Below are 24,756 nucleotides of genomic sequence, written 5' to 3'. Positions count from 1 at the left end.
CAATTAGGGCAGGAGTCCCCTGAGTCTATCTTGCTTGCTAATCTATTTTCCATTTTAAATACTTTTGAGGGCAATGGTTCCTCAGTGGAGTGCAGCTAGAACCAAATCTGTGGCATCAAGGGTGGTTCAGCTGCACAGGTTGGGATGAAGAAGAAGAAGAATGGAAGAGCAATGTTGATAGGTGATTCCATAGTTAGGGGATTAGACAGAAGTTTTTGTGGCTGTAAACATGACTCCAGGATGGTGTGTTACCTCCCTGGCGCCAGTGTGCTGCCAATCGCCACCAGAGTCACCAATAATGTTGCCAATTAATAATGATGCTCTTTAGAGTCGCCAGGTATCAAATGATACCGCCACAAAGCTTGACTGGCTATCGACCACACAACCAGTTAGTCAGTTCAAGTTCAAAGATGGTTTATTTACCCACAAGGATTACTTCGACATGCAACACAAAGCACTACAAGTTAAACTACACCTAACAACAACAATAACCTATACTTAACTTCAGGGCAACCGGCTCTATGCAGATGGACAAGGCCTTTGGCTGGATCTTGCATGACTGGGTGGAAGAAGTGCCTCTGTTTCTGCTGGGCTCATCCGTCTGGTAGCGATCGTTGGTCTTGAACTTGTCTGTCTGGTCGTTATGCTGCACTTGGGTTGGCATAGGCCAGATCCAAGAGAGCCCAAGCACATGGCTGTGACTCTTCTTATCCCTCTGGGATTTTGCACTCTTTGGGGCAGTCCTTAACTTGGACCCAATAATTCGACAGGCTTCGATCACTGCCTTTGATTTTGGCCAATAAAGAGGCGGATGCCTTGATGGCTGGGCATGTCCTTAGTGGTCATTGACCTTGGCTGTTTGGGCTCCCTGAGTAAAGGGAGTGGCGCTGATTAGTCTGTATCTGTATCGGTTACCTGAGTACAGTTCTTTTGTTCTGGGGAAATGGGCCATTAGAATGCAAACGAGCGGGGTTTCCGATTGCGTCTAGCTATCTGGGTTGCAAGTACACACACAAGCTCTGGGTCTGTCTGAGTCCTGGGTTGGCCATAATTCCCATGGTCCTTTGCAGGTGGTCATCTGAGATGGCTACATCCCGTCCTCTTGATCCTGAACGTGAAGCGTGGTGGATCACACTGTTGATCCCTTACCCATCTCTGGTGTGCCGGTTACCCTTGGTCAAGGACAGGTTCTACACTACTCTGTCCTATGTTTTTGGAGCATTTACCTAACATTTATATTAACCCATCATACATTCATAATTTCTAACAGGTCACTATAAAACATTTCACTGTTCCGCACAATTGAATATCTAACTAACACTATCTAAGCTACTCTCATGTTGCTGACAAATATCAAAAAGAACTTATGTACAATACAAGATTTCAAAACAGCAGCATCACATTCCTACCGAATCCATCAAAGTTAGAGAGGTATACGGTTTTTATTTTTATCAGCGATCACAGTGTTTGTTGAGTTGGCTGAATTCCAAAGAAGGGGGCTCGGAGTGTATGTATCGGGGAGTGGGAGGCTCCTTTTCACCATTTTGCGGAGTCTAAGTGTCTCGATGACATTTCAGATTATTGCAATTACCAGAAGGTCCTCTACTGTGTATGAAAGGGGGTACCATTTGGCAATGTTTTCGCACCAAGTGGGGGTTTCAGTGTCTATCTCTATGTGTGGTGTCCGGGCTAGGGGTGTCATGTTGTGTGGTGGTGTTCGGGGCTGGTATGGTGTGTGGTACAGAGGCTGGTAACGTGCGCAGTTGTAGGAGTCCAGCGATGATCACAATGTAGGTCATCAGTCCTCTCTTCATCTTGCCTTCTGTCTTCCGTTTTCCGTATGTTCCTTGGGGTGCAAGCATAATATCTGTTATTATCGTTGGTTAATATCTTGTTTATTTGTCTTTCTCTCCTTAACCTCAAGTACCCATTAGAATCGCCACCATGTGTGACTCCCTCATTTTGAGAAACAAGACATTGCCCCAAAAAAATTTCTTTGTAAGTGCAGAGATTCTCACAGCTGGTGGTCGATGCGGGGAGTGGGCAGACAATTTCTCCGTCCAGTCTTTCCTTTACTGCAACCAATGATGGCTGATGCTCATCTTACTAGCCGAATTTTAAGGCGGGTACTTTTATAGAGTTTTGTCATCCCACGGTCCAGAGGCAGTTCGCGTGTAGCAGCATATGTGGCAACCAAGTGTGTCAAACGTGTAAATAGCAGGTGGGGAATGACCAGAGGGTCACGGAAGGTAAAGGGATGAGTGTACAGACTATGACAAAGGGCATTATTTAAACCACAATAAAAGAGCAGCAAAGGGAAAACTAAGACCTGCCAAAGACAGTGAAAAGTGTAAAGAACCATTCCAGAGTACTCGAAGTGACGGGAACCTGAGGTGCATGTGGGCCGCGGCAGGGCAAGAATGGGTGGAATCCCCGGGTAGGGCAGTGATCAGTGCCCTTGCTCCACTACCCGAGCTTAACTGACCGGATGCATTTGGGGTCCTCAGGCAGGGCGGGGATTAGTGCCGTTATTCCGTACCTGGGTGCCCTAAATGAGCGGAAAGAATTTGTAACACATGTGAGATCCAACAATTGTTCCTTTAACGGCCATTGGTCAGTAAATGGCGTCGGAAGAGTAACTATGACTGTATCAAGAAATTGGGCGTGTGGCTGCCATTAATTAAAACCATGTAACAAGAAGAAAGAAAGAAGGAAAGTAAAAAGGCAGGCAGGCTCCATGAGAAAGTAGGACACCGTAATTCTTATGCGGCGTCTTTTTCTCATCATCTGGACACCTCAGGGTTCTGTATCAAAAAGCATTGTAAAAGGATTACCCATAACCAGAGTCAGAATCTGTATCATCACCATCTCCCTGTTGCCAGACTCGTGTCTGCCGTTGTTGTGCCATGGCCGCGTGGGCCGTCGTAGAATCCGAATCGTCATGTCTAACCAGTCTACAAGAGTTGTCGCGGTGCCAAAAAGGGGTTCGTTTGTCATGAGGCGTAGGGGCGGTGGCAGTGAAGGGCAAGTTACTGTTGTCGGGCGGTGGCGGTGGCTGTGGCTGTGGCTGTGGAAGGGGGTATAGGGGGCCAAACATGTCTTGGTCGTGGTACCGGGAGCTGGAGTGACTGGGGCCGGGTAGGTTGTACCAGTGGTCAGTGATCGTGGTCAATTCGGGGAGGCTGGCGCTGTCATTGGAGTCAAGCTCAGGGTGGAAGGTCGTACCTTTGGGCGGAGACAAGGTTGGGTCTGTGGGCGTGGACGTGCTGTCAGGGCTGGGGGAGGGTTGGACTAGGTTGTCGATGGGCGGGGTGGAATCGACTGCTATTGCCAGGGAGATGTGGTGGGAGTTTTATTGGGTTGGAAATCGGACAGACTAAGTAAGGTGCTTCTTTACGACATCAATCTTATTTGGTGAGCATCAGACAAATAGCAATTAGTCGTAGTCGGACTTCACAAAAAGTCTCAGTGGTTTCAAAGACGGAAAAAGAGGAACTGCGAAGTTTAATTGGGCAACTGAATTGGACAGGTAGACAGACTAGACCGGATGTTAGTTTTGATGTCCTAGAGTTGAGTACAAAAATGAATGATCCTAAACTGGAAGACATAATAAGAGCTAACAAAATGTTGGCCAAACTAAAAATGCAGAGTGTGTATTGAGGTTCCCGTTTTTAGGTGATCTTAGGCACTTGAAACTTGTTTATAGTGATGCAACCTATGCCAATTTATGTTGTGGGGTTTTGAGCGCAGGAGGTTCTATAATTTTTCTTTTGGGGGCAAAACCCCTTGTGTGGGAAATAAGGAAGGTGGTTAAAAGCACACTGGCCGCTGAGACATTAGGCCTTGGAGAGACAGTGGATATGGCCTTTTATGTATCCCAGATATTAACAGACATTTTTGGATTAAGGGATTTGGGTAAAATACCCATTGATTGTCACATTGACATTAAATCCCTGTGGGAAAATGTGCACTCCACAAAAAGTGTAAATGAGAAAAGAGTGAGGATTGACATCACCAGTTTAAAACGGATGCTGGACAAAGGGGAGATATCAAAAATTAAATGGGTCGACAGTAGCTATCAGTTATCCAATTGTTTTACTAGATGAGGGGCTAGTTCAAACACACTTTTGGACATGATTAAAATAGGGTGTTTCTGAATGTTTTTTGTTCTTCAAGAAATTAATTTTTTAAAAAGGGGAAATTGTGTGTTTTGTGTTTCTTGTATTTTCTGGGAAAACCAATATTCATCAATTTTTATTTTCCTCCAAGCAAGGGAGACTGTTAGGAATGGGTTAACAGACCTTCCAATTAAATGCTAATTTGATGTCAATTATCCAATAGAAGCCACTGATATATAAAGGGGTTGCAGGTGGCACTATTTGTTGATGGGGATTTGTGTTTTAAGTTGGATCAAAGAAATAAAGGTGCTTTGTGGAGAAGCAGAACGATTGCCTCCTTTGCTCGACAGCAACCCAGAAGCTTGAACATGTTGACCAGGGTCCCTGCCGTGGCTGGCGGTGTATGGGCAGGGCGCGGTGGATGGCAGGGGATAGGGTGTGGGGATAGGGTGGGGGGATGAGGGGTGCAATGGGGAATGGTGACAGCTCAAATTGTACAAGCATCGCTAGTCTTTCAAAAAGATGATGGACAGCGTGTGCCACAGGAGGCTGCTCCTCAACAAGGGCAGAGTGTGGCATCTGCGCCATGACCTTACGGACTTGGCACCACGTGGAGGAGGAGGATACCTGCTCCTGGTGGCCGTTATTGTCACCCTGAACTTTTACACCTCAGGGTCATTCCAGGGCTCGAGTGGGGACATGTGAGGCAACTCACAAGCTACAGCCCACAAGTGCACCCGAGATGCCCTTTTATCCGGGCAGCAAACTATACAAACCTTGATCTGGACCAAGCCCAACAAGATGCCCTGGCAGCAGGATTCTCTGCCATCGTAGGGATGCCCCAGGTCCGGGGCTAATAGATGGCAAACATGTCGCCTTGCACTCACCTGGTGTGTGACCACCACATGGAAGATCATGCACGTGTGTGCATCCTGCCCAGAGGTAGTTGGACACCCCGTGCATCTTTGAGGACCACCCCAGGATGATCGATTGGCTCTTGGGGGATAAGTGGTACCCGCTGTTGATCTGGCTATTGACTCCAGTGTGTGAGCCAGTGACCGATGCAGAGACCCAATTTAAGAAGGCCCATGTGGCCACTGGGGCTGTCATTGAGCAGTGTTTCGGACTGTTCAAAATGCAGTTCCGATGCCTCGTCCACTCTGGTGGTGCATGGCAATACACCCCCCAGAGGATCACCCTCTTTGTGGTGGTCTGCTGTGCCATCCAGAACCTGAGAAGCAGCAGGGCAACCTGCTGGAGGTGGATGGGGAGGAACATGTGGCCACCTCTGAGAAGGACGACAAGGAGGCATCAGACCAGGATAGGCTGGGAGACGAGCCCAAGGAGGACCTGCAGGATCAGCCAGAGGATAGAGGACAGGCGGCAGCACTGACCAATCTCGACCCCCGCGAGACTCCTTCCATGCCCCCCACCCCTTACGTGCCATGGGACTCGCCCCACTAACCCCCATCTTCCAATCCCTCAACTTGCTCCCCCACCCCTCCCAAATCCCCCAAGTACACCCCTGAACCCCTACAGGACTCCTGGCTCCCAGACTATTCCCATCCCAACCCGAGTACAATTCAACTCCATGGACATCCCTGGGATCTCTTGACACTTGATGAACCCACTGACAACTCCCCCGAAAGTCCACAAGCTTCTTGACCATCCACTGGATTCCCTGACGACATAAACAACATCCAAATTCCCTCCGCACCACTCGACTACACCCCTAGCTGGATCTGCACTCGCCCAACGCCAGAAAAGACTTTACTCACTGGCTAGCATGTTTTGAGGCCTACATCAACGCGGCGGACCCCGCGCCAATGGAGGCCCAGAAGATAAATGTCCTGTACTCCAGACTGAGCTCCAGCGTGTTCCCGTTGATCCAAGACGCCACGAATTACACAAAAGCAATGGAACTCCTTAAGGAACACTACGCGCAGAAGGAGAACATGCTCTTTGCCAGGCATGTACTCGCCACCCGCTCGCAACTACCTGGTGAGTCCATCGAAGACTTCTGGCGGGCCCTAATGCCACTCATCCGGGACTGTGACTGTCAGGCCATTACGGCCACCGAACACGCGAATCTCCTCATGCGTGATGCCTTTGTGACGGGGATTGCGTCGGACCGCATCCGAGAACGATTACTGGAAGGGGCCACACTCGAACTGGCGGAGACGAAAACCTTGGCGCTCTCCATGATGGTCGCATCCCGTAACGTGCAATCGTACCTCTCCAGCCGCGCTGCCCACCCTTCTACTCCGTCCTCCCCCTCCTGGACCCCGCTGACGATCTCCTCAGCCGGGGCCCTGCCTTCCCAATATGCCTGCGCCGCACACCGATCTGCGAAACCCCGGGGTTCCCCGCTGCTACTTCTGCGGTCAGCAGAAGCACCCCCGTTTGTAAAGCCTGCAGTAAAAAGGGCCACTTCACGGTTGTGTGCCAGGCCTGTGCAATCGCTGTGATCGTGCCCGCTATCGCCCCTGCTATTGCCCCCTCCCCCACGCCAGACGCTAAATGGGAGCCGCCATCTTCTCCTCCCAGGTCCACGTGCCACCAATGGGCGCCGTCATCTTGTCCCTCTTCGGTCACGTGCACCCCATGGGTGCCGCCACCTTGTCCCGACCCCGCAATGTGCGCACCGTGGGCGCCGCCATCTTGTCTCCCACAGGGTCTCCGGACATCACAACATCAGAACCGCACACGCTCGCCACCCGAAGCATCCGACGGCTACCCGCAGCTCGCTTCGATGACGCTGGACCAGTCTCGCCCGCACAACCTTGCAAGCCCGTTGCCACTAGGAGCAGACGGTACAGCACCCAGGACAAGACCTTCATCAGGTCCGAAGTCCAGCGGCTGCTTAAGGAGGGTATTATCGAGGCCAGCAACAGCCCCTGGAGAACCCAAGTGGTAGTGGTTAAAACTGGGGAGAAACACAGGTTGGTCGTGGACTACAGTCAGACCATCAATCGGTACACGCAGCTCGACGCGTACCCCCTCCCACACATATCTGATATGGTCAATCAGATTGCGCAGTACCGGGTCTTCTCAACAATGGACCTGAAATCCGCCTACCACCAGCTCCCCATCCGGAAGTCGGACCGGCCATACACGGCCTTCGAGGCGGACGGTCACCTCTACCACTTCCTTAGGGTCCCTTTCAGCGTCATAAATGGGGTCTCGGTCTTCCAAATAGAGATGGACCGAATGGTCGACCAGTACGGTTTGCGGGCCACCTTTCCGTACTTAGATAATGTCACCAACTGCGGCCATGACCAGCAGGACCACGATGCCAACCTCGATAAATTCCTCCGCAATGCTACTCTTCTCTACCTGCCCTATAACAAAGTGAAGTGTGTGTTCAGCACAACCCGGTTAGCCATTCTCGGCTATATAGTCCAAAACGGACTTCTCGGGCCTGTCCCTGACCCCTTGCACCCCCTCATGGAACTTCCACTCCCCCACTGCCCCAAGGCCCTCAAACGCTGCCTGGGGTTCTTTTCCTTCTATGCCCAGTGGGTCCCAAACTATGCGGACAAGGCCCGCCCACTCATTCAGTCCACCCAATTTCCCCTCGCGGCCGAGGCACAACATGCTTTTGCCCATATCAGAGCAGACATCGCCAAGGCCGGGATGCGCGCAGTGGACGAATCACTGCCTTTCCAAGTAGAAAGCGACTCTTCAGACGTTGCCCTTGCCGCCACTCTAAACGAGGCAGGCAGACCTGTGGCATTCTTTTCCCGCACCCTTCACGCCTCTGATATCCGACACTCATCCGTCGAGAAGGAGGTCCAAGCTATCGTTGAAGCTGTGCGGCATTGGAGGCATTACCTGGCCGGTAAGAGATTCACTCACCTTATGGACCAACGGTCGGTAGCCTTCATGTTCAAGAACACACCGGGGCAAGATCAAAAATGATAAAATCTTGCGGTGGAGAATCGAGCTCCCCACCTATAATTGCGAGATTTTGTATCGCCCCGGTAAACTCAAAGAGCCCCAGACGCCCTCTCCCGAGGTACATGTGCCAGCGCACAAGTGGACCAACTCCGGGCCCTACACGACAGCCTTTGTCACCCGGGGGTCACTCGATTGTACCATCTGGTCAAAGCTCGCAATCTGCCCTACTCCATCGAGGAAGTAAGGACAGTCACCAGAGACTGCCAGGTCTGTGCGGAGTGCAAGCCGCACTTCTACCAGCCAGACCGTGCGCGCCTAGTGAAGGCTTCCCGCCCCTTTGAACGCCTCAGCGTGGATTTCAAAGTGCCCCTCGCCTCCACCGACCATAACATGTACATTCTCAGTGTAGTCGACGTGTATTCCAGATTCCCCTTCGCCATCCCATGCCCCTATATGACGTCTGCCACCGTCATCAAGGCCCCCAGCACCATCTTCGCTCTCTTCGGTTTCCCCAGCTACATCCACAGTGACAGGGGATCCTCATTCATGAGCGATGAGCTGCGTCAGTTCCTGCTCAGCAGGGGTATAGCCTCCTGCAGGATGACCAGCTACAACCCCAGGGGAAACGGGCAAGTAGAATGGGAGAATTGGATGGTTTGGAGGGCCGTCCAGCTGGCCCTACGGTCCAGGAACCTCCCAGCCTCTCGCTGGCAGGAGGTCCTCCCTGACACTCTACACTCCATCCGGTCACTATTGTGCACTGCCACTAATAACACACCCCATGAACGTGTTTTTACCTTACCCAGGAAGTCCACATCCGGAGTGTCGCTCCCGACTTGGCTCACAGCTCCAGGACTAGTCCTTCTCCGTAGGCACGTCCCTACCCATGGGCCCCCCCCTTCCACCGCGCCGCCAATATTGACCCCACCAGACCACCCCCCTCTCCCCTTTTCCGCACAAGAGGACAAAGAGGACTTCGGCACTCTCCCGGAGTTTCCCGATGACTGGCCAGCATCAGCAGTGCCACCACCGCCATCGGTTCCACCTCCACCACCGCCAGCACGAAGCACCAAAGCACCGGACCGGCTGAACTTTTGACGGTCTCCGGACCGTCAACATGGACTTTTCTTTTCCTACACTGTACATAATTGCACTAATTGTATATAGTTTTACTTCACCCCCGCCGGACTCATTTTTAACAGGGGGTGAATGTGGTGAACCACTGTAATAGGAGATGTAAGGTAGGACCTGCACTACAGGTTCGCCGGTAGCTCCTGCCGGCTGGCTCTGCCCATGGAGAACTGTATAAATATGTATGACCTCCAGTGCCCTGCCATTTCGACAGCTGTAGCAGGAGGCCACGCATCTGACTGTAATAAAGCCACAGTTGTACCCAACTTTAGTCTTTGTGCAATTGATCGTGCATCAACCACCTCACTTGACAATGCATTCCAGGCCACCACCACCTTCTGTGTAAAAAAAATTTCCCCCGCTCATCTCCACCGAACCCTTCCTCCCTCACCTTGAACTTGTGCCCCCTTGTAATTGTCATTTCCGCCCTGGGAAAAAGCCTCCAACTGTTCATCCCCTATCTGTACCCCTAATAATTTTATAAACTTGTATCAGGTCATCCCTCCACCTCTGTCTCTCTCTCTCTGGAGAACAATCTCAGTTTGTTCAATCTCTCCTCCATAGCCAATACCCTCCGTACCAGGCAACATCCTGGTAAAACTTTTCTGTACACTCTCCAAAGCCTCCACGTCCTTCTAGTTACCTGACCCACAACTTTTAATAGATTATGGCATGGGAGCACACGGCCCACTCTTCAGATGTGGTACGGCAGACATGGAAAAGTATTTCTTTAAAGCAAAACAATCTTTATTCTATGAACTCAAGTTAACCTTTTTAAAACATACAGTGAACATCTTATCATAGAATCATAGAATTTACAGTGCAGAAGGAGGCCATTCGGCCCATCGAGTCTGCACCGGCTCTTGGAAAGAGCACCCTACCCAAGGTCCACACCTCCACCCTATCTCCATAACGCAGTAACCCCACCCTACACTAAGGGCAATTTTGGACACTAAGGGCAATTTAGCATGGCCAATCCACCTAACCCGCACATCTTTGGACTGTGGGAGGAAACCGGAGCACCCGGAAGAAACCCACGCACACACGGGGAGGATGTGCAGACTCCGCATAGACAGTGACCCAAGCCGGAATCGAACCTGGGACCCTGGAGCTGTGAAGCATTTGTGCTATCCACAATGCTACCGTGCTGCCCGTCTTAGCAACCATTAATTCAAATGCAACCCCCAAAGAATACAACATTAAGCAACCCTTAATACATTCCCAAACAACATTCAGAAGACAAAAGACCCTTTTAACACACAGATCACGTTTAAATTCACTATTGAGAGCAGTTACCATTTTGAAAATCCCAAATGAACATTCATAAGCTTGCAGAGATTCATACACATCCTGCTGTGATTTCAGCTTCTCCAAAATTAAAATGAAACCATACCCACCCTGCAGCAAAAAGCCTAAAGTGAAAGTAAAAAGCTGACAGACAGCCCAGCTCCACCCACTCTCTGACATCACTGCAGTAGTAAACACCCATTTCTTAAAGGTACTCTCACTACAGATATTTATATACATACCCATTTGAACATCCATTTCTTAAAGGTACTCTCACATGACACCACCTCAAAAAATTAAATTAAATTAGTGAGACATGACCTCCCTCGTACAAAACCATGCTGTCTCTCACTAATAAGACCATTCACTTCCAAATGTGCATAGATCCTATCTCTGAGAATCTTCTCCAACAATTTCACTATCACTGACGCCAAGCACATGATCTTTAATTACCCGGATTATCCTTGCAACCTTTCTTAAATAATGGTACAACATTGGCTATCCTCCAAGCCTCTGGGATCTCACCTGTGGCCAATGATGACACAAAGATTTCTGTCAGAGGCCCAGTGATTTCATCTCTTGACTCCCTCAGTAGGCTGGGATATATGCCATCTGGTCATGGGGATATATCTAGCTTAATGCTTTTTAACACACCTAACACTTCCTCCCTCGTAATAACGAGCTGTTCTAAAGTGTTTACACATCCCTCTGAGACACCACGGGCGGGATTCTCCCCTAACAGGCGGGGCGGGCCATACCAGCACCGAGGAGTGGCGTGAACCACTCCTACGGCGGGCCGCCCGGAAGTTGTGGAATCCTCCACACCTTCAGGGGCTAGGCCGGCGCTGAAGGGCTTGGCGGCGCGCCAACCGTCGCCGAAGGGCCTCCCCCGGCCAGCGCGGGTTGGCGCATGCACGGGAGCGCCAGCATGTGCGGGCGTCATCCCAGCGCATGTGCAGGGGGTTCTTCTCCGCGCCGGCCATGGCAGACCGTTACACCGGCCAGCGCGGAGGGAAAGAGTGCCCCCATGGCATAGGCCTGCCTGCGGATCAGTAGGCCCCAATCGCGGGACAGGCCACCGTGCCCCCCCCAACCCTCCCCCCCCCCCCCCACAGGCCAGATCCACCCATGCCGCCCAGAGGACTCTGCAGGCCGCCAACAGAGCCAGGGCCCGCCGGTACGGACCTGGTGTATTTTACGCCGGCGGGATCCGCCAAAAACGGGAGGGCACTCGGCCCATCGCGGGGTGGAGGATCGCCGGGGGGGCCGCTACCAATGGCCCCCGAACGACACGCCGCAATTCCTGCCCTCGCTGAAAAACCGGCAATGGAGAATCCGGCAGCTGGCGGCGGGGCGGGATTCACGCTGCCCCCCGGCGATTCACCGGCCTGGCGTGAGAGTCAGAGAACCCCCCCCACCAATCAACATGTCCCTCTCCTTTGTGAATACCGATGCAAAATACTCATTAAGAACCTCACCTACTTCCTCTGGTTCTACACATAATTTCCCTCCTTTGGCCTTGTGTGGGCCAACTCTTTCTCTAGCTACCCTCGTATTCCTAATATACGTATAAAATGCCTTGGGATTCTCCTTAATCATAGAATCATAGAATTTACAGTGCAGAAGGAGGCCATTCAGCCCATCGAGTCTGCACCGGCTCTTTGAAAGAGCACCCTACCCAAGACCACACCTCCACCCTATCCCCATAACCCAGTAACCCCACCCAACACTAAGGGCAATTCTGGACACTAAGGGCAATTTAACATGGCCAATCCACCTAACGTGCACATCTTTGGACTGTGGGAGGAAACCGGAGCACCCGGAGGAAACCCACGCACGCACGGGGAGGATGTGCAGACTCCGCACAGACAGAGACCCAAGCCGGGAATCGAACCTGGGACCCTGGAGCTGTGAAGCAATTGAGTTAACCACCATGCTACCGTGCTGCCCACAAATGAAAGTGGGGAATGTGGGCATCGATCCTGTCTGCCAATGACATTTTGTGACCCCCTTTTTGCCCCCCTAACTCCCTGCTTGAGTTCTTTTCTACTTCCCTTGTATTTCTCAAGTGCTGCATCTGTTTTTAGTTGCTTGTACCTCACGTATGCATCTTTTTTCTTTTTGACACTATTCTCAATTTTCCTGGTCATCCATGGTTCGCGAATCCTGTCTTTCCTGTCCTTCCTTTTTAACGGCACATGCCTGTCTTGCACTCCCATCAACTGTTCCTTAAAAGACTCCCACATGCCAAATGTGGATTTACACTCAAATAGCCTCTCCCAAACAACAGCCTCCAAATCCTGCCTAATCTGGTTGTAGTTCTCCCAATTGCCTTCCCCCAATTTAGCACCTTGACCCTTGGACAACATTCATCCTTTTCCATGAGTATCCGAAAGCTTACGGAATTGTGTTCACTGTTCGCCACATGTTCTCCCACTGCAACTTTGATAACCTGGCCCGACTCATTCCCTAGTACTAGGCCCCTCTCCAGTCAGACTCCAATATAGACCCCTCTCCAGTCGGACTATCCACATATTGTTCCAAAAAACCTTCTTGGACACACTTAACAAATTCCTTACCATCCAGACCCCTAACCCGAAGGGATTTCCAGACAATATGAGGAAAATTAAAGTCTCCCACTACAACAACCCTATTATTTCTACATCTATCCAGAATCTGCTTACATATCTGCTCTTCAACTTCCTGTGGGCTGTTGGGAGGTCTGTAGTACACCCCCATCGTAGTGACTGCCCCCTTCCTGTTTCTGTGTTTAACGACAGTGTCTCGTTACTTGATTTTTCCATGGTGTCCTCCCTCTGTATAGCTGTAATTTTTTCCCTAACCTGTATTGCAACTCCCCCACCTCTTTTACCTTCCTCGCTGTCTCGCCTAAAACACCTATATCCGAGAATATTTAGCTGCCTGTCCTGTCCCTTTTTTAACCAAGCCTCCGTTACAACCACATCCAAGTTCCGACCGTGAATCAATGCTTTAAGTTAATATGTCTTACCTGTTATACTCCGTGCATTGAAGCAGATACACTCCAGACCTCCAGGCCCACTGAGTTCGACCTCCCCCAACCGACCCTTCCTCTTAGCCAGCCTGACCCTGGTACCATGCTCATCCCCAGTCTCTACGCTTACTGTCCTGATTCCCACCTCCCTGCCAAATTAGTTTAAACCCACCCGAACCATACTAATAAACCTCCCAGCCAGGATATTAATGCCCCTCTAGTTCAGGTGTAACCTGTCCTTCTTGTACAGGCCCCACCTGCCCTGGGAGATATCCCAGTGATTAAAAAAACTGAAACCCTTCCTCCTGCACCAGTTCTTTAGCCATGTGTTCCACTGCGCTATATCCCTTTTGCTAGCCTTGTTAGCATATGGAACAGGGAGTAATCCTGAGATTACTACCCTCAAGGTCCTGCTTTTTAATCTTCTACCGAGCTCCCTAAATTGCTGTTGCAGGACCTCGCTACTCTTTCTACCTATGTCATTCGTTCCAATGTGGACAATGACCTCTGTCTAATTTTCCCTCCCGCTTTAGGATGCTTTTGTACCCACTCAGAGACATCCATGACCCTGGCATCAGGGAGGTAAATTACCATCCTGGAGTCCTTTATGTGCCTATCTGTGCCCCTGACTATTGAATCTCCTACTACTATTGCTTTTCTACACTTTTCTACACGTCTGTGCAGTCGGGCTGGTCGTGGTGCCTTCGCTCTGGCCACTGCTGCTGCTCTCCTCTGATGGACCTTCCCCCTCATGAGTATCCAAAATGGCATACTTGTTAGATAGGGTTACAGCCATAGGGGACCCCTGCACTGTCTGCCTACCCTGTCTGGTGGTCACCCATCTACCTTCCTGTACTTTGGGTGTGACCACATCTCTGAAGCTATTATCTATCACAATTTCAGCTAATTGTGTGCTCCTCAACAAACCCGTCAGACCTAAGACTGCCCTTCATTCTCCCAACTACACATCCACCCTCTAACTGTACGCTCCACATCTGGCTACACTCCCACCCCACTCGACTATTTCTCAACCTCTCCGATTATCCTTCCCATACCAATCCCTGACCACACTCCCACTCTATTCCCCCCCCCAAACTGCCTTCCCCAATCTCAAATATATTCCTGCAAAGTGCGTATCCCCCCCACTCCCTGACTGTTCTCCCCACCACTGACAATCGCTCAACCTCCCCGACTGCCCTCCTCACAAATCAAATCAACTACAATCTTTGCAGCCCCCCCCCCCCCCCCCCCGACTGCACTCATCATTCTCCCAACCACACCATCATTTAAGTGAAGACTGGTTGTGTTTCTGTTAACAGGAGCTCCTTCTATGAATTTCCATGGACAGAAAACCTTTACTTGAGGCAACCTCATCAGTAACAACAAAAAGCTGAGAGTAACACGGGACCAGTGGTGACATTTCCCACATCAACGCAGTTAAACAAAGGCAAAATTGTTGTTCAAGTTGCCTGACTTCAATCAGACTTCAGGTACTTTTCTGTTTTTGAGTATTATGTAGTGTTGGAAATCTGTACATTCTATGGAGACTATTTTCTTGTCAAAGAAATTGATTATTTAGAAATTCATTGATGAGATAAAAGATCCCAACTAATTAAACTGCAAAGCCAGATGGGGGATGGTGGTCAATCTGTGCCTTGATGTTTGCAGCAAAAAGGTGTGTCTGCTGGCACCACACATTGAAAATTGGGAATACATTGCACATGACTTTGGATCATTAAATTTAATGGTCAGTGAATCATCCGCAGTAAATGCATCGATTTCCAACAGGTCCTATGTCTGGCGAAACCCCCCTGAAGTAGCAATTAAATCATAAAATGAACCCTTATGATTTCAGAACATAATTGTTTTTTTGGGGTTAAAAGAAACCTATGAAAGGTACTTTTTGGAATTTGCTGGCATGGCGCCCCAGACACACATTGGGCACGTCAATGAACTCCCAACATGTATGTGAGCCTAAGTAATGGTAGCTTTAAAAGTCAACTTGATATAAACTGGTACACCCTGCAGTTAATCTTGTGGCTTTGATTATCCTTGCTCCAAAAACATGAATAATTGCATGGTCATAGTGATAGTTAATGATCATTATCACTTTAGAGATTGTCCAGCCAGCCTCATTATTGAAGAACATTTAACTGATTGTGCAGATGACAAATGCCTTCAACTAAAATAAAGATCAAACCCATGTTCAAATGTATTCAGTGACATGGCTGAACATTTTCTTCAAGGCTACAGTGATATAGGCAATGGTTGGTATTCTGATTATTTTGAGGTGATGCACATTCTACATTCTTAAAAATATATGGCTCGCTCCATAGCCCAGCGAACAGTATCAGTACAGTTGGTTATTTTCAATAGGTTAATGCTTTTGCTCAGATAGTGAAATAGGTGGAGCAATGTCAAGTGAGCACCTCAGGCACTTGTCCACCAATACTGCCATAGAAACATTTAGCCTATAATTTTATAGATGGTTTCAGCTGACTTAAGGGGTAAGAGAGAGCGAGAGTTTCCCAGCCGTACCCAAGGTTCCTTATGAGGGGTGGAAGCACGACCCACTCCAAACGAGGTCAGCAATGTAGGAGGGTAACTTGTTGGCGCAGGTTCTATCAGGAAGTAAGCGTGCTATCAGAATTGGGACACATCTACTCTTCTGAATCTAATCTGTGGCCAGCACTGATGAAAAAAGAAATTTTATAGGCATATTTTGGTTCTCTTTGTAATAGGGTATCATGAGGCAGATGGGTTCTGGAGGTATATCCCTATGTGGCTTTTCTATATAATAGGGTATAGAACATAGAACATAGAACAATACAGCGCAGTACAGGCCCTTCGGCCCACGATGTTGCACCGAAACAAAAGCCATCTAACCTACACTATGCCATTATCATCCATATGTTTATCCAATAAACTTTTAAATGCCCTCAATGTTGGCGAGTTCACTACTGTAGCAGGTAGGGCATTCCACGGCCTCACTACTCTTTGCGTAAAGAACCTACCTCTGACCTCTGTCCTATATCTATTACCCCTCAGTTTAAAGTTATGTCCCCTCGTGCCAGCCATATCCATCCGTGGGAGAAGGCTCTCACTGTCCACCCTATCCAACCCCCTGATCATTTTGTATGCCTCTATTAAGTCTCCTCTTAACCTTCTTCTCTCCAACGAAAACAACCTCAAGTCCATCAGCCTTTCCTCATAAGATTTTCCCTCCATACCAGGCAACATCCTGGTAAATCTCCTCTGCACCCGCTCCAAAGCCTCCACGTCCTTCCTATAATGCGGTGACCAGAACTGTACGCAATACTCCAAATGCGGCCGTACCAGAGTTCTGTACAGCTGCAACATGACCTCCCGACTCCGGAACTCAATCCCTCTACCAATAAAGGCCAACACTCCATAGGCCTTCTTCACAACCCTATCAACCTGGGTGGCAACTTTCAGGGATCTATGTACATGGACACCTAGATCCCTCTGCTCATCCACACTTTCAAGAACTTTACCATTAGCCAAATATTCCGCATTCCTGTTATTCCTTCCAAAGTGAATCACCTCACACTTCTCTACATTAAACTCCATTTTCCACCTCTCAGCCCAGCTCTGCAGCTTATCTATATCCCTCTGTAACCTGCTACATCCTTCCACACTATCGACAACACCACCGACTTTAGTATCGTCTGCAAATTTACTCACCCACCCTTCTGCGCCTTCCTCTAGGTCATTGATAAAAATGACAAACAGCAACGGCCCCAGAACAGATCCTTGTGGTACTCCACTTGTGACTGTACTCCATTCTGAACATTTCCCATCAACCACCACCCTCTGTCTTCTTTCAGCTAGCCAATTTCTGATCCACATCTCTAAATCACCCTCAATCCCCAGCCTCCGTATTTTTTGCAATAGCCTACCGTGGCGAACCTTATCAAACGCTTTGCTGAAATCCATATACACCACATCAACTGCCCTACCCTCGTCTACCTGTTCAGTCACCTTCTCAAAGAACTCAATAAGGTTTGTGAGGCATGACCTACCCTTCACAAAGCCATGCTGACTATCCCTGATCATATTATTCCTATCTAGATGATTATAAATCTTGTCTCTTATAATCCCCTCCAAGACTTTACCCACTACAGACGTGAGGCTCACCGGTCTATAGTTGCCGGGGTTGTCTCTGCTCCCCTTTTTGAACAAAGGGACCACATTTGCTGTCCTCCAGTCCTCTGGCACTATTCCTGTAGCCAATGATGACATAAAAATCAAAGCCAAAGGTCCAGCAATCTCTTCCCTGGCCTCCCAGAGAATCCTAGGATAAATCCCATCAGGTCCCGGGGACTTATCTATTTTCAGCCTGTCCAGAATTGCCAACACCTCTTCCCTACGTACCTCAATGCCATCTATTCTATTGGCCTGGGGCTCAGCATTCTCCTCCACAACATTATCTTTTTCCTGAGTGAATACTGACGAAAAATATTCATTTAGTATCTCGCCTATCTCTTCAGACTCCACACACAATTTCCCATCCCTGTCCTTGACTGGTCCTACTCTTTCCCTAGTCATTCGCTTATTCCTGACATACCTATAGAAAGCTTTTGGGTTTTCCTTGATCCTTCCTGCCAAATACTTCTCATGTCCCCTCCTTGCTCGTCTTAGCTCTCTCTTTAGATCCTTCCTCGCTACCTTGTAACTATCCATCGCCCCAACCGAAACTTCACACTTCATCTTCACATAGGCCTCCTTCTTCCTCTTAACAAGAGATTCCACTTCCTTGGTAAACCACGGTTCCCTCGCTCGACGCCTTCCTCCCTGTCTGACCGGTACATACTTATCAAGAACACGCAGTAGCTGATCCTTGAACAAGCCCCACTTATCCAGTGTGCCCAACACTTGCAGCCTACTTCTCCACCTTATCCCCCCCAAGTCACGTCTAATGGCATCATAATTGCCCTTCCCCCAGCTATAACTCTTGCCCTGCGGTGTATACTTATCCCTTTCCATCATTAACGTAAACGTCACCGAATTGTGGTCACTGTCCCCAAAGTGCTCTCCTACCTCCAAATCCAACACCTGGCCTGGTTCATTACCCAAAACCAAATCCAACGTGGCCTCGCCTCTTGTTGGCCTGTCAACATATTGTTTCAGGAAACCCTCCTGCACACACTGTACAAAAAACGACCCATCTATTGTACTCGAACTATATCTTTTCCAGTCAATATTTGGAAAGTTAAAGTCTCCTATAATAACTACCCTGTTACTTTCGCTCATATCCAGAATCATCTTCGCCATCCTTTCCTCTACATCCCTAGAACTATTAGGAGGCCTATAAAAAACTCCCAACAGGGTGACCTCTCCTTTCCTGTTTCTAACTTCAGCCCATACTACCTCGGAAGAAGAGTCCCCATCTAGCATCCTCTCCGCCACCGTAATACTGCTCTTGACTAGCAGTGCCACACCTCCCCCTCTTTTGCCTCCTTCTCTGAGCTTACTAAAACACCTAAACCCCGGAACCTGCAACACCCATTCCTGTCCCTGCTCTATCCATGTCTCCGAAATGGCCACAACATCGAAGTCCCAGGTACCAACCCATGATGCCAGTTCCCCTACCTTGTTTCGTATACTCCTGGCATTGAAGTAGACACACTTCAAACCACCTACCTGAACACTGGCCCCCTCCTGCGACGTCAAATCTGTGCTCCTGACCTCTATACTCTCATTCTCCCTTACCCTAAAACTACAATCCAGGTTCCCATGCCCCTGCTGCATTAGTTTAAACCCCCCCAAAGAGCACTAACAAATCTCCCCCCCAGGATATTTGTGCCCCTCAGGTTCAGATGTGGACCATCCTGTCTGTAGAGGTCCCACCTTCCCCAGAAAGAGCCCCAGTTATCCAGAAATCTGAATCCCTCCCGCCTGCACCATCCCTGTAGCCACGTGTTTAAATGCTCTCTCTAACTATTCCTCATCTCACTATCACGTGGCACGGGCAACAACCCAGAGATAACAACTCTGTTTGTTCTAGTTCTGAGCTTCCATCCTAGCTCCCTGAAAGCCTGCCTGACATCCTTGTCCCCTTTCCTACGTATGTCGTTAGTGCCAATGTGGACCACGACTTGGGGCTGCTCCCCCTCCCCCCTAAGGACCCGGAAAACACGATCCGAGACATCACGTACCCTTGCACCTGGGAGGCAACATACCAAACGTGAGTCTCTCACGCTCCCACAAAATCTCCTATCTGTGCCCCTGACTATAGAGTCCCCAATTACTAATGCTCTGCTCCTCTCCCCCCTTCCCTTCTGAGCAACAGGGACAGACTCCGTGCCAGAGGCCCGTACCCCATGGCTTACCCCTGGTAAGTTGTCCCCCCCACAAGTATCCAAAGCAGTATACTTGTTTCTCAGGGGAACGGCCGCAGGGGATCCCTGCACTGACTGCTTTTTCCCAGTCCCTCTTACAGTTACCCACCTATCTCCAATCTTTGGTGTAACTAATTCCCTGAAGCTGCTATCTATGACCCCTTCTGCCTCCCGAATGATCCGAAGTTCTTCCAACTCCAGCTCCAGTTCCCTAACTCGGTCTTGGAGGAGCTGGAGATGGCAGCACTTCCTGCAGGTAAAATCAGCAGGGACACTAACTGCATCCCTCACCTCAAACATCCTGCAGGAGGAACATTGCACTCCCTTCCCTGCCATTCCTCTAACTTTCTACCAAGATCTGGCTAACAACTAAATTAAATTTTTTATTAAAAATTAATAATAATATAATAAAATAAAATAAAATATGGTACTTACCTCAGACCAATGGGTTTTATTATTAGGTTAGAGGAGGAGGGCGGGTGGGAGACACTACACGTGTAGTGCCTCGGGTTTCCTCTCCACCAGAATTTATTGGTGAGGGTCTTCCCAGACGTCCGCGGGTCGACTTCCTGTTCCCGCCTAAAAAACTAATTTAAAAAAAGAAAAATTCTCAGCTCCTGCTGAAATTGACTAACCAGCCAGCTCCACTCCCGCCGAAATCGACTGGCCTGCCCCTGCAAAGACAAGTGCTTTTAAAGGACAGACTTACCTCCCAGCAACCACTTCCGCAATGCTCCCGCTGAAACTGACTCACCAGCTGTTCTCACGCCGAAATCGACTGGCCTGCCCCTGCAAAGACAAGTGCTTTTAAAGGTTGACTTACCTCCCAGCAGCCACTTCCGCAATGCTCCCGCTGAAACTGACTCACCAGCTGTTCTCACGCCGAAATCGACTGGCCTGCCCCTGCAAAGACAAGTGCTTTTAAAGGACAGACTTACCTCCCAGCAACCACTTCCGCAATGCTCCCGCTGAAACTGACTCACCAGCTGTTCTCACGCCGAAATCGACTGGCCTGCCCCTGCAAAGACAAGTGCTTTTAAAGGTTGACTTACCTCCCAGCAGCCACTTCCGCAATGCTCCCGCTGAAACTGACTCACCAGCTGTTCTCACGCCAAAATCGACTGGCCTGCCCCTGCAAAGACAAGTGCTTTTAAAGGACAGACTTACCTCCCAGCAACCACTTCCGCAATGCTCCCGCTGAAACTGACTCACCAGCTGTTCTCACGCCGAAATCGACTGGCCTGCCCCTGCAAAGACAAGTGCTTTTAAAGGTTGACTTAACTCCCAGCAGCCACTTCCGCAATGCTCCCGCTGAAACTGACTCACCAGCTGTTCTCACGCCAAAATCGACTGGCCTGCCCCTGCAAAGACAAGTGCTTTTAAAGGACAGACTTACCTCCCAGCAACCACTTCCGCAATGCTCCCGCTGAAACTGACTCACCAGCTGTTCTCACGCCGAAATCGACTGGCCTGCCCCTGCAAAGACAAGTGCTTTTAAAGGTTGACTTACCTCCCAGCCAGGTATCATGAGGCTATGTGGCTTGTGTTGACTCATTTTATTTTTACTCGCCTTTAAATGTATGCATGTGAGGTCAATGCCAGAAGTGTCCATTTTGGGGGCTTTGTCCTGCTCCCTGGAACCATGGGCGGTATTTTCCGCTTGCCGACACCGAAAACGCAAAATGCGATTTGGCGGAGAATAACCTCTGATGTCAAAATAGGGGTAGACGCTGGTTTGATTCCAAATTGGGATGTTCCAGCATCCAGCAAATGGCGTAAATGCATTGCTCGCTGCGCGGCGTTAAAGTACAGTAGGCCAGTAGGCATATCATTAGCGAGCCTGACACCCTGTTCTCCAGGGCCTCCGAGATTCACCGCCGCCGATGGGCCGAGTTCCCGATGGCATGTTTCCCTTGTGGTTTCAAAAGTCGTGAACCTGGCATCGTGGCTGCTGAGGGAGACAGAGAGGAGGTAGGAAATGGAGTGGAATGACTGTGGGCTGCCGACCCCGACACTGGCCGTGCTGGCTGGGGTGGGGTGACCCCTGCCATGGCTGGGGGAGAGGGGGAAGCAGGTCGAGCAGCCAGAGTGCCCCGCCATAGGACTGGGGCGATGCCCAGGCAGCGACCGACATTACGGTGGCCATCTTGCTGTGGACCCACTGACCACCCACCCCAGCCCCTGGTTCTACACAGTCACACCAGCCGTATGGGTGCATCCACCCCGCATGCCTACCCCCCGCCACAGCGCATCCCCTCTCCCCAGCCCCAGACACCCCGCCCAACTGGCTGCCCACCCACTGGGGGACCACCCAGGGCACACCTCAGTGAGGGCAGTGCCAGCCAACGGTACCCCTGGCATCAGGACAGGCACTTATACAAGGGACCCCCACAGTGCTGGACACCGTCAGGGCAGGGGTGTGGGGTTGGGGGAGGGACATCCGGGGGCAGAGCCTGCAATGCCAACTGGGGCCACCTTGTAGCCCATGGAACCTGGTTGAGTATGGGAGTATGCACCATGCTAGCAGGTTGGCCCTTCACCCATGCAGAGTGTGGTACTTGGCATTCAACCAGCAAAGGTGACTGCCCTAGTGATGGACGCAGCCCGCGAGATGCCCTGAGGCCACGCGAGCGGGAGCCACTCTGAGAGGAGGGAGAAGCAGTAGCAGAGTGGTCAGCAGAGGACAAGGCTGCAGAGGGGCAGGTGGCGGACGCACAGGCTGGAGGGCTGGCCGAGCAACAGGCCAAGGAAGAGGAGGTGCCAAGGAGGTGCCGCATGAGGCCCATGTGTACTGGCACCGCCTGTCATGCGAAGACCTACCGGACTAGACAGGCCTTCAGAGACTCTGGCTGAGCAGGGAGACAGTGCGGCACACCTGCCAAATGATGGCACACCTGGCCATTGGGAGTATGGGTGATGGTTACGCCGAACGTCTACGTGATGGGGTCCTTCCAATCGCCGAGTGGGGACCTGTCCGGGATTTCCCAAGCCTCAGCGCACGGGTGCATCCGCGCCGTCACGGAGACCCTATATGCCCAGGCGGAGCAGTACATCCACTTCCGTGTGGACCGAGTCCACCAGGATGTCCAGGCAGTGGGGTTGCCGCCAACACTGGGATGTCCCGGGTCCAGGGTGTGATCGACGGGATGTCTGTCGCCCCATGGGCACCTGCAGATAACAGGCCGCTCTGCACAAACTGAAAGGGGTACCACTCAATGAATGTCCAGCTGGTCTGTGACCATCAGCTGCTCTTCGTACACCTCTGAGCCCGATACCTGGACAGTGTGCACAACGCATACATCCTGGCGCACTCGCCGATTCCTGACATGTTCGAGGGGTACCCCCCCCCCCCCCCCCCCACAACCCCCGGCTGAGGGGTTGGCTCCTGGGCGACAGGGGATACCCACTTCGGCACCTATTAGGAGGTCACAGACCGACACGGAGACCCGCCACAACAATGCCCAAAAAGCGACCAGGTGTGTGATTGAGCTGTGCTTCGGCCTCTGGAAGGTGCACTTCAGGTGCCTGGAACGCTGTGGAGGGGCCCTCTAGTCCGAGATTGAGAGGGTGTCCCGCAACGTGGCGGCCTGCTGCATCCGCCATAACATCGCGCAGGAGAGGGGAGATGTGCTGGAGGAGAAGGTAGAGGAGGAAGGACAGGCCTCATCCAATGAGGAGGATGTGTGGGAGGGGGATAATGAGCAGGACATGGGGCCCAGGAAGGCAGGGGAGGCCGCATGACGTGTGCGCCAGGGCCAATGCGCACGGGAGGCTTTGATAGCCTCCAGGTTCACCGACGAGGAGGGAGCAGGTGGAGGTGGGGGGTGCTGGCCAGGGGCACACCACCACATCCCAAACCTGTCGTGTTGGGTGTTCTGATGGACAAATGATCCAACACGGCTGTAGATGGTACAACTCTGTTTTATTGTCTAAACAACGGTAACAACTAACTACTGGCTTGGGTACGTGCTTCACCAGCTAACCTGTGGACCCACTATCTTAGTGAGGCACTCAGCACATGGTGTATGTCTGTGAGCTTTGTGTATTTGTACTCTGAGCTATTTCCTGGTAGAATGAGCGGGAACTGTGGTGTTCCCTGTTTTATAGTGCGTGTGCTCTCACTGGTGATTGGCTGGGATGTTATGCGTGTGCTGGTTGGTCCAACTGCCTGTCCATCAGTGTGTGTGTGATTGCACCATGATATGCTGATGTGGATATCATGACATCCCCCCCTTTCACAAAGGATATGTGCCTACATGATAATAAATAGAAATATGTACTGAGTGCATGTGAGTATGTGCGTGCAATATTTACAACATGTACATGAGGCTAAACTATACACAGAGGAAGGTGTCAGGTGCAACAGAACAACGAGGTTGTACCAATAACAGAACAAATGCAATCAACAAACGACGAGAGAAAACTTCTGGAACAATGAACGACAAGAAAAGAAACTCGTTAACAGTACTGTAAAACAATTCAGTGAGTCCAATGTGCTAACAGGCTCATAAGTCAAGTCTCTCAGGTGGGCGACGAATTCGGGTTGACCGCCTCAAGGGTGGGTCAGGATCCACCGGCTGAGGAATGGGCCTGGCCACGGGTGAGAGAGGAAGAGGCAGAGTGGCAGGAAGCTGAACAAAGTCGACATCAGTGATAACAGGAGGTCATGGCACCGGTGCATGATCTCGTAGCGAGCGCGGAACCAGATGAAGGGCCAGCCGATTACGGCGGCGAATAGAGCCATCAGGCATACGAACCAGGAATGAGCGGGGAGCCACGAGGCGGAGAACCTCGGTGGCTGCCGACCAGCCACCCTCCGGTAGGTGTATACGGACGTTGTCTACAGATGCCAGGGCAGGAAGATCAGTCGCCCGAGCGTCATGTGCCACCTTCTGCTGAGCACGCTGTTGTTGCATCCTTCGCAATACTGGAGCATGGTCGAGGT

General features: G+C 50.6%; 1 protein-coding gene across 1 annotated transcript in view; it reads left to right on the top strand.

The window, feature by feature from the left end:
* Positions 1-24,756, top strand: part of LOC140430121 (dicarboxylate carrier UCP2-like) — a 37,388-nt gene that overhangs the window by 5,214 nt on the left and 7,418 nt on the right. The gene's annotated exons all lie outside the window — the stretch shown is intronic.

The sequence above is a fragment of the Scyliorhinus torazame genome, chromosome 9 (assembly GCF_047496885.1).
Source record: "Scyliorhinus torazame isolate Kashiwa2021f chromosome 9, sScyTor2.1, whole genome shotgun sequence".
Taxonomy (NCBI): domain Eukaryota; kingdom Metazoa; phylum Chordata; class Chondrichthyes; order Carcharhiniformes; family Scyliorhinidae; genus Scyliorhinus; species Scyliorhinus torazame.
The sequence above is the reverse complement of the archived record's forward strand: the minus strand, read 5'-3'. Positions and strand labels throughout refer to the sequence as shown.